General features: G+C 43.6%; 1 long non-coding RNA gene across 1 annotated transcript; it reads left to right on the top strand.

The window, feature by feature from the left end:
- The first annotated feature begins 2,970 nt into the window (after positions 1-2,970).
- LOC129531712 (uncharacterized) lies at positions 2,971-10,249 on the top strand. The gene is made up of 2 exons (XR_008677083.2): positions 2,971-3,263; positions 9,763-10,249. It is a non-coding gene; the product is annotated as an uncharacterized lncRNA (long non-coding RNA).
- The last annotated feature ends 1,397 nt before the right edge of the window (positions 10,250-11,646 follow it).

Genomic DNA, 11,646 nt, shown 5'->3' with positions numbered 1-11,646 from the left:
TGCAGTTTCTTCCTAGTCTCGATGGTCTTTACATTTTGGCATGATTTTGCAGAGGCTGGTACCGGTTGTTCCTTTCCATGTTTAGCGCTTCCTTCAGGAGCTCTTGTAAGGCAGGCCTGGTGGTGACAAAATCTCTCAGCATTTGCGTGTCTGTAAAGTATTTTATTCCTCCTTCACTTATGAAGCTTAGTTTGGCTGGATATGAAATTCTGGGTTGAAAATTCTTTTCTTTAAGAATGTTGAATATTGGCCCCCACTCTCTTCTGGCTTGTAGGGTTTCTGCCAAGAAATCCGCTGTTAGTCTGATGGGCTTCCCTTTGAGGGTAACCCGACCTTTCTCTCTGGCTGCCCTTAACATTTTTTCCTTCATTTCAACTTTGGTGAATCTGACAATTATGTGTCTTGGAGTTGCTCTTCTCGAGGAGTATCTTTGTGGCGTTCTCTGTATTTCCTGAATCTGAATGTTGGCCTGCCTTGCTAGATTGGGGAAGTTCTCCTGGATAATATCCTGCAGAGTGTTTTCCAACTTGGTTCCATTCTCCGCATCACTTTCAGGTACACCAATCAGACGTAGATTTGGTCTTTTCACATAGTCCCATATTTCTTGGAGGCTTTGCTCATTTCTTTTTATTCTTTTTTCTCCAGACTTCCCTTCTCGCTTCATTTCATTCATTTCATCTTCCATTGCTGATACCCTTTCTTCCAGTTGATCGCATCGGCTCCTGAGGCTTCTGCATTCTTCACGTAGTTCTCGAGCCTTGGTTTTCAGCTCCATCAGCTCCTTTAAGCACTTCTCTGTATTGGTTATTCTAGTTATACATTCTTCTAAATTTTTTTCAAAGTTTTCAACTTCTTTGCCTTTGGTTTGAATGTCCTCCCGTAGCTCAGAGTAATTTGATCGTCTGAAGCCTTCTTCTCTCAGCTCGTCAAAATCATTCTCCATCCAGCTTTGTTCCGTTGCTGGTGAGGAACTGCGTTCCTTTGGAGGAGGAGAGGTGCTCTGCGTTTTAGAGATTCCAGTTTTTCTGTTCTGTTTTTTCCCCATCTTTGTGGTTTTATCTACTTTTGGTCTTTGATGATGGTGATGTACAGATGGGTTTTCGGTGTGGATGTCCTTTCTGTTTGTTAGTTTTCCTTCTAACAGACAAGACCCTCAGCTGCAGGTCTGTTGGAATACCCTGCCGTGTGAGGTGTCAGTGTGCCCCTGCTGGGGGGTGCCTCCCAGTTAGGCTGCTCGGGGGTCAGGGGTCAGGGACCCACTTGAGGAGGCAGTCTGCCCGTTCTCAGATCTCCAGCTGCGTGCTGGGAGAACCACTGCTCTCTTCAAAGCTGTCAGACAGGGACACTTAAGTCTGCAGAGGTTACTGCTGTCTTTTTGTTTGTCTGTGCCCTGCCCCCAGAGGTGGAGCCTACAGAGGCAGGCAAGCCTCCTTGAGCTGTGGTGGGCTCCACCCAGTTCGAGCTTCCCGGCTGCTTTGTTTACCTAAGCAAGCCTGGGCAATGGCGGGCGCCCCTCCCCCAGCCTCGCTGCCGCCTTGCAGTTTGATCTCAGACTGCTGTGCTAGCAATCAGCGAGATTCCGTGGGCGTAGGACCCTCCGAGCCAGGTGTGGGATATAGTCTCGTGGTGCGCCGTTTTTTAAGCCGGTCTGAAAAGCGCAATATTCGGGTGGGAGTGAACCGATCTTCCAGGTGCGTCCGTCACCCCTTTCTTTGACTCGGAAAGGGAACTCCCTGACCCCTTGCGCTTCCCAGGTGAGGCAATGCCTCGCCCTGCGTGCGCGCACCCACTGGCCTGCGCCCACTGTCTGGCACTCCCTAGTGAGATGAACCCGGTACCTCAGATGGAAATGCAGAAATCACCCGTCTTCTGTGTCGCTCACGCTGGGAGCTGTAGACCGGAGCTGTTCCTATTCGGCCATCTTGGCTCCTCCCCCAGAGAAAAAACTCCCGTGAAAATTTCTGATGCAGAATGCTTTCTCCACCATAATACTAGGGAGGGCAGGTTTGTGTGAGTGGTAAAGGAGAGAGAAAGTTTGGAAAGTGGGAAGATAGCAATTTCTCAACATGAACAACTGTTACCATGTGTAAAACTATCCCCAGACCAGTCGTTTGCAACATGTATTTCACTTGTGTTACCACTAATCTGCATCCATGATCTGATTGTTCTGCAAATAAATGGACTCAACAAATGTGGGCCAGACAAGGAGGGTGAGGATGAGCTTTCATTCACTCTTCCTTCATCAGAGCTGGCTGTTGCCAGAGCAGGTGGCTACATGTGGCAGCTGATGGAGCCTTAACATGTGGGACTGAGGTGCAGCTGAGGCTTTCATGGGCCAGAGTCCTCAGCAGCAAACTCTGTCCTGAATTCTCCAACAGCCTCCTCTTCTGCAGACTGAGAGACCCTGCTGAGCTGCTCCCCAGACAAGCAGTGCCTGTGAGCAGCTGGGACACCCCAGAAGGGAGGTTTCTCTATGGGGCTGTACCACTGTGGGAGGAAGCTGCAGAGCCTGCATGCAGTAATAAACCCCAACATCTTCAGCTCCACCCGGCTGATTTTCAGTGTGAAATCAGTGCCTGACCCACTGCCATTGAACCTGTCTCGGACTCCAGAGGCCCGGTTTGAAACAAAATAGATCAGGAGCTGTGGAGACTGGCCTGGCTTCTGCAGGAACCAATACGAATAGGTGTATCCATCACTGGACAAGAGGCTCTGACTAGACCTACAGGATATGGGGGTGGCTCTCCAGAGGTGACAGGCCAGGAGAGTGGAGTCTGGGCCATCACAGTATCGCCACTGGATCCTGAAATAATAACAGAGAAGTGCAAGGTTGTATAGACACATTATGAGCAGCTTTCATGATTTCCCTATGATACTGATTTACAGTTACATATATTTTCAAGTTTTGATTTATATCATGAAAAGTAGACTTTCTAAAATGAACCCATTATTTACCAGCCAGCAGGGAACTCTTTATTTTCAAGATCTTAATCAGAGGTCATTGTTCCTTGGAGGTGAATCCTGATTATTCTTAAGACAAAACTATGAATTCTCTTTCCTGGAGCATAGACCATGTGCCTCTAACACATGGTTGAAATAAGTATGGGAAGCTATGGAGCACCCAGAACTCACCTTCCAACCCCATTTTCCCACCTCATATTTTTTCTATCTTTACCAGGGACCCAGAGCATCAGCCGCCCCAGGAGCTGAGCAGGGAGCCTCATTGTGAGATGAACTGAGGAGTCCTGATCTGTCGAGGCAAGGTTAGAGCTGAGCTTTTACCTCAGACTCACAAGGGAAGGTTCTCCCCTAGGGTGCAATATGCAAATCACCTGGTGGGTGCAGCAGTGTGGAAAGGGTCAGTGGTGGATGGGGTATGTCTCTACTGTGAACAGTGTGACATAAAATGTTCAATGGAGCAAAACAAACATAGTTCAAGTCAAGTATGCCTGTAGCAGTTGAGGACAGGACAAACTAGGATCTCCTCCCAGTAGCGTGACTGAGCATCCCTGCAGCCATGAGGACAGCAGGAAACTTCAGCGGCTGGTCCAGTGAGGATGTGGCAGCCAACACTGGAGGGTCTGTAGGGCTTGAGCACCCCAAGGAGTTAGGAAGGAAGAGGCTCTGGAAGGTGCCCTGGAGAGACCTGGCCCCTGTTCACACAGAAGAGGAGCATGTACCTGTGACTGAGGCCTCATGTCCTCTTCCTCAAAGACTCTCCAGGCAACTGCCTGAGCCCACCTGACTCGACTCTCTGTGGACACATCCCCTGGCACCGCAGCCTCTCCTTCCACACTGAGAGGCTGAGCTTCCTTGAGAGCTTTATGTTTGGGGCCATCACACTGTGCAGGGTCCAGTGAGTGTTCTGCTCACAGGAGGATGTGCAGCATCTCCAGGCTCCAAAGTAGTGTTTGTGATGGTGAAATCCCTAGAATTTTGGTTAGATATGAGTCTCTGCTTGTGAATACCTTCTACAGACATGTCATTCTTTGTTTTGCAAGATATTTTCTATGAAGCATCCTTTCTTTGTTTTTGAAGCTTTTTTTGGTTAGGAAGTAATTTAAATTGCACTACCTTTAGTCTCCACACTGGTGATTATGGGAGTGAGACCAATAGATTTTGGGTTGGATGTGTGTTCTCACTCATGAGTGGAAAACTACTCTAAAGACTTGTCATTCTTTGTACGTGTGACAAATTACTTGCTATATTTCATGATTTCCTTTTTTTTGACATTTCTGCTTGGAAATACAATTTTAAATTCATTCACAGTGGGATCCATCATCTTAGAATAGACAATAATTTCTGATGTGATTCATTTTTTTAACCAGAATAAAAGATATTTTGTCCTTTTGATATGAACATTACTTTAATCATATCACCTCACGGCAGTAACAGACATGCTCATGAATAATTCATAAATATTTTTGGAGCATTATTTTAAGTGACTATATGCAAATCATACATTTTTCTATACCATTACTGTTAGAATATGGAAATCAGATTTATTTTTAGGCAATGACCACATTGTGTAAAAATAATACATTTACTTATTTCAAAACCTTTTATTGTTTTTTATGACAACTTAATATCAAAATTGTCATTTATCAAAACCTGCTGGATTACGTCTTGCTGGCCCTTCTGCTCAGCATGTCAGTGCTTCTGACATCTCCCAGACCCAGACAGTGGTCTCTGCTAGACCTCCTCTAAGGACAGAAGAAGTTTCAGAAGCTCTGCTTGGCTGCTGTGATTTCACTAAGACTGAGTGACATGAACTCAGGTCTCCTTGTACAGGGACTTCACTAACCCTTTGGTGATTACAGACCTAAAGCCCTACTCACGACATTACTTTCCTGTGAGACTCCCAGTGGCACAGGCTCCACCCAGGAAGCCACGTAGCAGTGCCTTCAACTCTGTGGTTCTTCGCAAGAAACATATTTGGCTCCTTTGTGGGTCCACATCAACTGCCATCACCACCACCATCCACCTCCCACCCACCATAAACCAAGGGCAGTTTAATTGAACAATAGCCAACCTCTCCTGTATCCCCTCAGGCCCCTATTCCTGCAGTCTGTCCAATCTTGAATTCTGAACTTTGGGAAATAAAAAAGTTTCCATCATCCTTTATTTTCCCAGTGATCCACAGAAAATACCACATCTTTAGTATACGACATCTTCCAGGATTTGCTTTTTATTTCTAAAACCAGCTTTTGGAGTTTCAAGAACTCCCTTTTTCTATCAGTGAGAGATAATTGTAATTTAAAAAAAGTTTCAGTATTAGTATCTTGTATCTGCTATGAAATTACAAAATCTATTTGATGCTCACTACCAAGATTTCACTGACTGTCCTCAGCCAGCTCCCTCTGAGGAGAACTAGTGGAGAATGCTGTCTCTACTATCTTACGGAGTGGGCAATGAGTGCTAAATAGAAGAAGTAAAAGTTAAAAAAAAAAAACTAGGAAAATGCCAATTTTAAATATAACCAAATATTTTCTTAAAAATATGGCCGGGTGCGCTGGCTCATGTTGTAATGCCAGCACTCTGGTAGGCTAAGCCCAGTGGATCACTTGAGGTCAGGAGTTGGAGACCAGCCTGGCCAACATGGTGAAACCCCGTCTCTACTAATAATACAAAAATTAGCTGGGCATGTTGGCGAGAGCCTGTAATCTCAGCTACTTGAGAGACGAGGCAGGAGAATCGCTTGAAACTGGGAAGCAGAGGTTGCAGTGAGCTGTGATCATTGCTCCACTGCACTCCAGCCTGGGCGATAGAGGGAGACTCTGTCTCAAAAAAAATCTATATCTATCCATATCTATGTCTATATCTATATTTATATCTATATCTATCTATCTATCTATCTATCTATCTATCTATCTATCTATCTATCCCAAACTGTTAAACCCTAAGATGTATTCAGTGTGTCTTGCCAGAAATGAGCAATTGTCTGGCTGTTTTGCTGAATAAATTTAATAAACAACTGTAGGTAAGGAGGGAGGATGAAGATGAGCTTCCATTCTCCTTTCCCTTTCATCCTGATTTTTAACTCACAGGGCCCTAGAACCTCCTCATACCCCTGTTACTTATGACTGTCAAGGCTGTGTCAGGTGACAGGTACATCAGCAAGAGCAGGAATTGGGCCCGATGACTCATGCCTCTAATCTCAGCACTTTGGGAGGCCGAATTGGGTGGATGACTCGAGCCCAGGATTTCAAGAGCAGCCTGGGCAACATGGTGAAACCCTGTGACTACCAAAACTATATACAAAAATTAATCAGGCTTGGTGGCATGCCCCCTGTGATTCCAGCTACTCCGTAGGCTGAGGTAGGAAAACCACTTGAGCTTGGGATTTCAAGGTTGCAATGAGCCATAATCACACCGCTGCACTTCATGCTGGGTAACAGAGTGAGACCCTGTCTTGAAAACATAACGAAGTAAATAAACAGGTAGTGCTTGAGGTACAGCTGAGGATTCATGGCCCAGAGTCCTCAACAGCAAACCTGCCCCTGAGTTCTCCAACAGCCTCCCCTTTTGCAGACTCAGAGACCCTGCTGAGCTGCTCGCCAGACAAGCAGCACATGTGGGCAGCTGGACAATCCCAGCAGAGAGGTTTCTGTTCCAGGATGTAGCACTGTGGGGGACCAGTGTGTAGCTTGCATGCAGTAATAAACCCCAACATCCTCAGCCTCCACTGGGCTGATTTTCGGTGTGAAATCAATGCCTGACCCACTGCCACTGAACCTGTCTGGGACCCCAGAAAACCGGTTGGAAACCTTGTAGATTAGACACCGTGAAAGCTGGCCTGGCTTCTGCAGCTATCAATGTAAATAGGTGTTTCCATTACTATGCAGGAGGCTCCGACTAGACCTGCAGGAGATGGAGGCCAGCTCTCCAGGGGTGATGGAGAGGGACAGTGGAGTCTGGGTCAACAGAATGTCCCCACTAGATCCTGGAATGATGACAGAAAAGGGCAAAGTTATGTACAAATATTATGCATCATGTTCATAATTTTCCATTTATTATTTCAGCCTGTATAATTTCTTTGCAATTTCAGGAATACCCAATTTCAAAAAGAACTCCACAGATGCAAGGCACAAAGTGGTCTCCCATACCATCATCCTCTTTCTAAGACTTGCGTTTCTTCAGGGCACATATCCTTCCTTCTAAAATCTTCCTCCCTCTCAGAGATCAGTACATCATATGCCTCATGCTGCAGAACAAGACCTGCACATCTAACATGTGGAGTGAACACACATGGGAGGCATTGGGCCCCCAGAGCTCACCCTCCCACCCCATTCTCCTCCCTCATCTCCCTGCTGTCCTTACCAGGGACCCAGAGCATTAGCAGCCCCAGGAGCTGAGCAGGGAGCCTCATCGTGAGAAGGTGCCCTGAGGAGTCCTGATCAGTCAAGGCAAGGTTAGAGCTGAGCTTTTATCTCAGACTCACAAGGGAGGGTCCTCCCTAGGGAACAATATGCAAATCCCCTGGTGGGTGCAGTGGGGTGGAAAGAGCCAAGGGGATGGTGGGAGCCTCTCTTGAGGGCAAAATGACTTAAATATTGTCTCTGTTTAGAGAGAAACCAATAGAGATAAGATCTGTGCTGCATGAGTAGGATAAATTCCCTTTTCTCTTTGTCTTCTCTCTTAGATTTCTTGTTTCTTAGAATTTCCCAGGTGCATTTCTCACTTCTCCTTAGCAAGGTTAAGATTCCGTAAACATACGATGATTCTTATTTTTTAATTCATATTGGATTCAGGGTGCAGGATTGGCTTCTTACACTTTTTAATTGATATAAAACAATCACAAAGGCTGGAAATGTTAAATATGCAACTAAGTTTTACGTATGTTCGCCATCCAGATGAATCTCTAGAATATTTCAAATTCTCCAGATTCATCCCTTGTGCACCTTCCCAGGCAACAACTGCTCCCCCATCCCAATCAAGGTAACTGGTATTCAGATATTCATTATAATAATTTGGTTTTCCCTGTGCTACAATCTCATATAAATAGAAGTAAACACTTTTGTTTGGCTGTTTCTTGCTTCTTTCTTGTTTATTATTTTTGAAGTCTTCTTTTCTCGCTGTGCATTCAAGCTACGATCTGCTGTGATTTCCTGTGATTTTGAAGAATTTCCTCTTGAATGTTTTATAGAGCACATCTCTGCAAGTAATCATTTCTCTTCATTTTTTTAATAAAGAAATGTTTTTACTTTACCTTTATTTTTGAAACATGTTTTAACTGGATATTGAACCCTTTGCTGAGTCCCCCGAACCCGGCATTTAAATATGTAATCCCGCTGTCTTCTAGCCTCTATCAGTCTTGTGAACAGTTAGCCAATTATTCTATTATTGTTTTTCTGGTAAAATGAGCCTGTTTTTTCTTGATACAATTGACATTTTCTCTTTGTCTGGTTCAGCGTTTTAACTATAATATGTATAGTCGTAGTTTATCCTGAAGGGTTACACTATCTGTTATATAATATAATAATTATATAATACGTATAGTTATATAATATGTATAGTTGTAGTTTATCCTGAATGGTTACACTACCATTTAGGATAATGCATGGCATTTATCCTGAATAAGTTTCACTATTTTTTCAGTGATTTTTGTCTTGATCTTATAGACCAACGTCTTTTATTACTCTTGATGTATTTGCCATTATTTCTCAGCACTCTCAAGTATGCCATCTCCCAGTGATCATTTCTGTGTGGTTTTTCTCTGCGTTTCACTCCACTGTGTGGCTGTATATTGTTCTATGTCTTAGGCAATTTCCACAGCAGCCACAGGGCCAGGCTGCTGGTGCACTTGGAGTGACAGTGCAGTTGGAGTGTCAGCAAATCTGGGCATGGGTCTGGGCTGGTCCACATGGAGCTGGCTCGGTGTCTGAGTTGCCAGCCGTGGATGAGGCCCTGGAGCCTGGGTTTAGGGCAATGAAGCCCCATCCTAGGCAGCACAGCAGGGGCTGCTTCTTGAGAGAGTGTGGGAGGAGGGTTTCACAGCATCTTCCTCTCTGGGGTGATATGATTATAGCTGCAGGTTACCTTAATGCCAAAAGCACCAGTGTCCTCTGGAGCAGGCTGCTGTAATCCTCAACAATGAATCCTAATGGGCATCCACTGGGAATGTTGTAGGGTCGGGGCTGCCTGGGGGTTTACCTAGGTCATTAGCTGCAAAGGCTGCAGGGTCCTCCACAGAGCAGGCCATGGGGAGTGCAGTGGCCCTGCCTCTTGGCTGATAACAATTGCCTCCTGCTTCTTTCATTTTAGAGGTCTCAGGACTCTCAGGCATGCCGTCTTCTGGCGATGCTTTCTGTATGGTTATTCTGGGCGTTTTTTTCTAATTGTGTTCCTGCACATTCTTAACTGGGCTCTTGAACACTCCAAGGGCTATTTTCCGTCTTGGATAGCTGTCCCATTGTTGGTCTTGCTTTTGTTTTTGTGTTTGTATTTTTTGGGGTAGGCAGGCGAAGGCTGGTGTCTCCTAGTCAGTCATCTTGCTGATATCACTCCCCTAGGACATCATTTTGATGATGCGGTAACACTATCATGGAATAATACTTGGGCATGTTGAGGTAAGAATTAGAGTGTTTAGCATGTGGGAGGAATGTGAATTGCTTTGGTCACAGGGTGGACTGATGCCTGTTGTATTCTCCAACAAGGCTGTGACAAGATCTCCTATCCTACATTTTTTTTCTAACAGGGTGATCTTGACTCTCCTCCCATTGAACCTACTGCCTTATACTTCCTTCTGTTGAATTTTGGTAGGCATGCCACTGTGTAGAAGCAATGCTGTTTGTCTTCTGAGGCTATAAGAGGTCATCGAGGCTGCATAACTTCTGCCTGCTCCTCCTCTGGAAGTTTCAAGTAAACCAAGCAGCCACATGAATTGGCAAACAACTCCAGCTGAGAACCTTACGTCTAATGTCATCCAGCTTTGAGACGACGCCTACCCTAGCCACTCACTGACTGCATGCTTAGGAAAGCCTGGCAGGAACCTTGTGGAGCCCAGGCAACATCCAGAACCATAGAGATGATAGGCAGTTGATTGCAGTTTTCATGTGTTATTAAGTTGGTGGGGAGTTTGTTTCGTGTGCATTAATAGTACCCAGAATACCAACTTACAGAAGGAATATGGAAGTAGAAAGTCAACTATTGATAGTAGATGAATCTGGGTCAAATTTATATTTCTTACAGTGTTTTTCCAACTTGTCACTGTTTGATATTATGGTAAAATAAAAAGTTATAAAGAGTATGTGCAAATGTACAAAAGGTTACTGAGAGAGAATCAAGGAGACTCAATAAGCGAAAGGTTTTACCATGTTCTTGTATTAGGAAACTTAATATTGTCAATATAATAACTCTCTCCAAATTAATTGAATACTGTGACAATCAAAATCCTGTGAATTTTGTTGAAATTTAAAAGCTGTTTCTAACTTAGATGGACATTCGAAGAGGCAGAAAACAACAACAACAACAACAAACAAAAACAACCATGGTAATCTTACATAATAAGAACAAGATTGGAAGATTAACACTTCCCAATATTGAAGCTTATATTAAGCAACAGGAATAAAAACAGTATGGTATGGGTGAAGGCTGAGACAGATAACCCTGTGCAATGAGTCAGAGAATCTAAAACCAGATCTGCATGTATATATAGTCACTCAATTTACAATAAAAGTGCTACAGCAATTGTCTCAAACCATTTGTACAAAAAAAAAAAAACACTTTAGATTGGATAATTAACAAACAACATAAATTTATTTTTTTCATGGTTATAAAGGCTGTGAATTCCAAGGTCAAGATGCTGGCAATCTTGGTGTCTGGTGAGGACTGTTCCTGCTTCCAAGATTGCACCCTGTGGCTGTGTTGTCACATGTTGGAGGTGGAAAGGCAAAAGTGGCAAGTCTGTGTAAAGCCACCTTATTAGGCAGGAATCTCATTCACCAGTGCTGAGCCCTCATGACCTAATCACCTCCCAAAGGGTCTACTTTCTAATACTGTTGCCTTGAGATTCAGTTTTAGCAGGAACTTTGGAGGTGACGCAGACATTCAGGCCACAGCAGTGATGTAGTAGAAAAAAATTCTAATAACTGAATTATATTGGATCAATTAGATATCCATATTACATCAAAATGAATCTTAACCTCTTCATTTTACTTCTACACTGATACAAATATCAACTCTAAATTAGAAACTGAAATGTGAAAGGCAAAAGAATAAAGCTTTTAGAAAATAGTATAAAAAGATATTTCATGAATATGCATGTAGGAAAGATTTCGTGAAGAGAATATGCAAAGCACTAAGCATGAAAGAAAAGACTAATAAATTAGTTTGCATTAACATATTTTTGTAGCTTTAAAGAAATAAATGACAAAATGTTAATTGATACATACATATAAAAGAAATAAACTGCATTAGGAGATAGGAATGTGCGATTGTGGATAACCTCAAATGAGATATAAGTTATTGCCCCAACTTGCATTTTGTCAGTTAGAGTCACAGGAGCTTGTCACATTGCTACTAATCACCAAACGAATGACTGAGTTTCAAATAAATAAACAACAAATAGCCAAAGATGAAACTGCGTCATGATCAAGACATTATAATTAACAGATTATCATTGTTGAGTATTATTAATTGAAATAA

The sequence above is a fragment of the Gorilla gorilla genome, chromosome 12 (assembly GCF_029281585.2).
Source record: "Gorilla gorilla gorilla isolate KB3781 chromosome 12, NHGRI_mGorGor1-v2.1_pri, whole genome shotgun sequence".
Taxonomy (NCBI): domain Eukaryota; kingdom Metazoa; phylum Chordata; class Mammalia; order Primates; family Hominidae; genus Gorilla; species Gorilla gorilla.
Note: the sequence above shows the minus strand (reverse complement) of the source record. Positions and strands in the feature narration are given on the sequence as shown.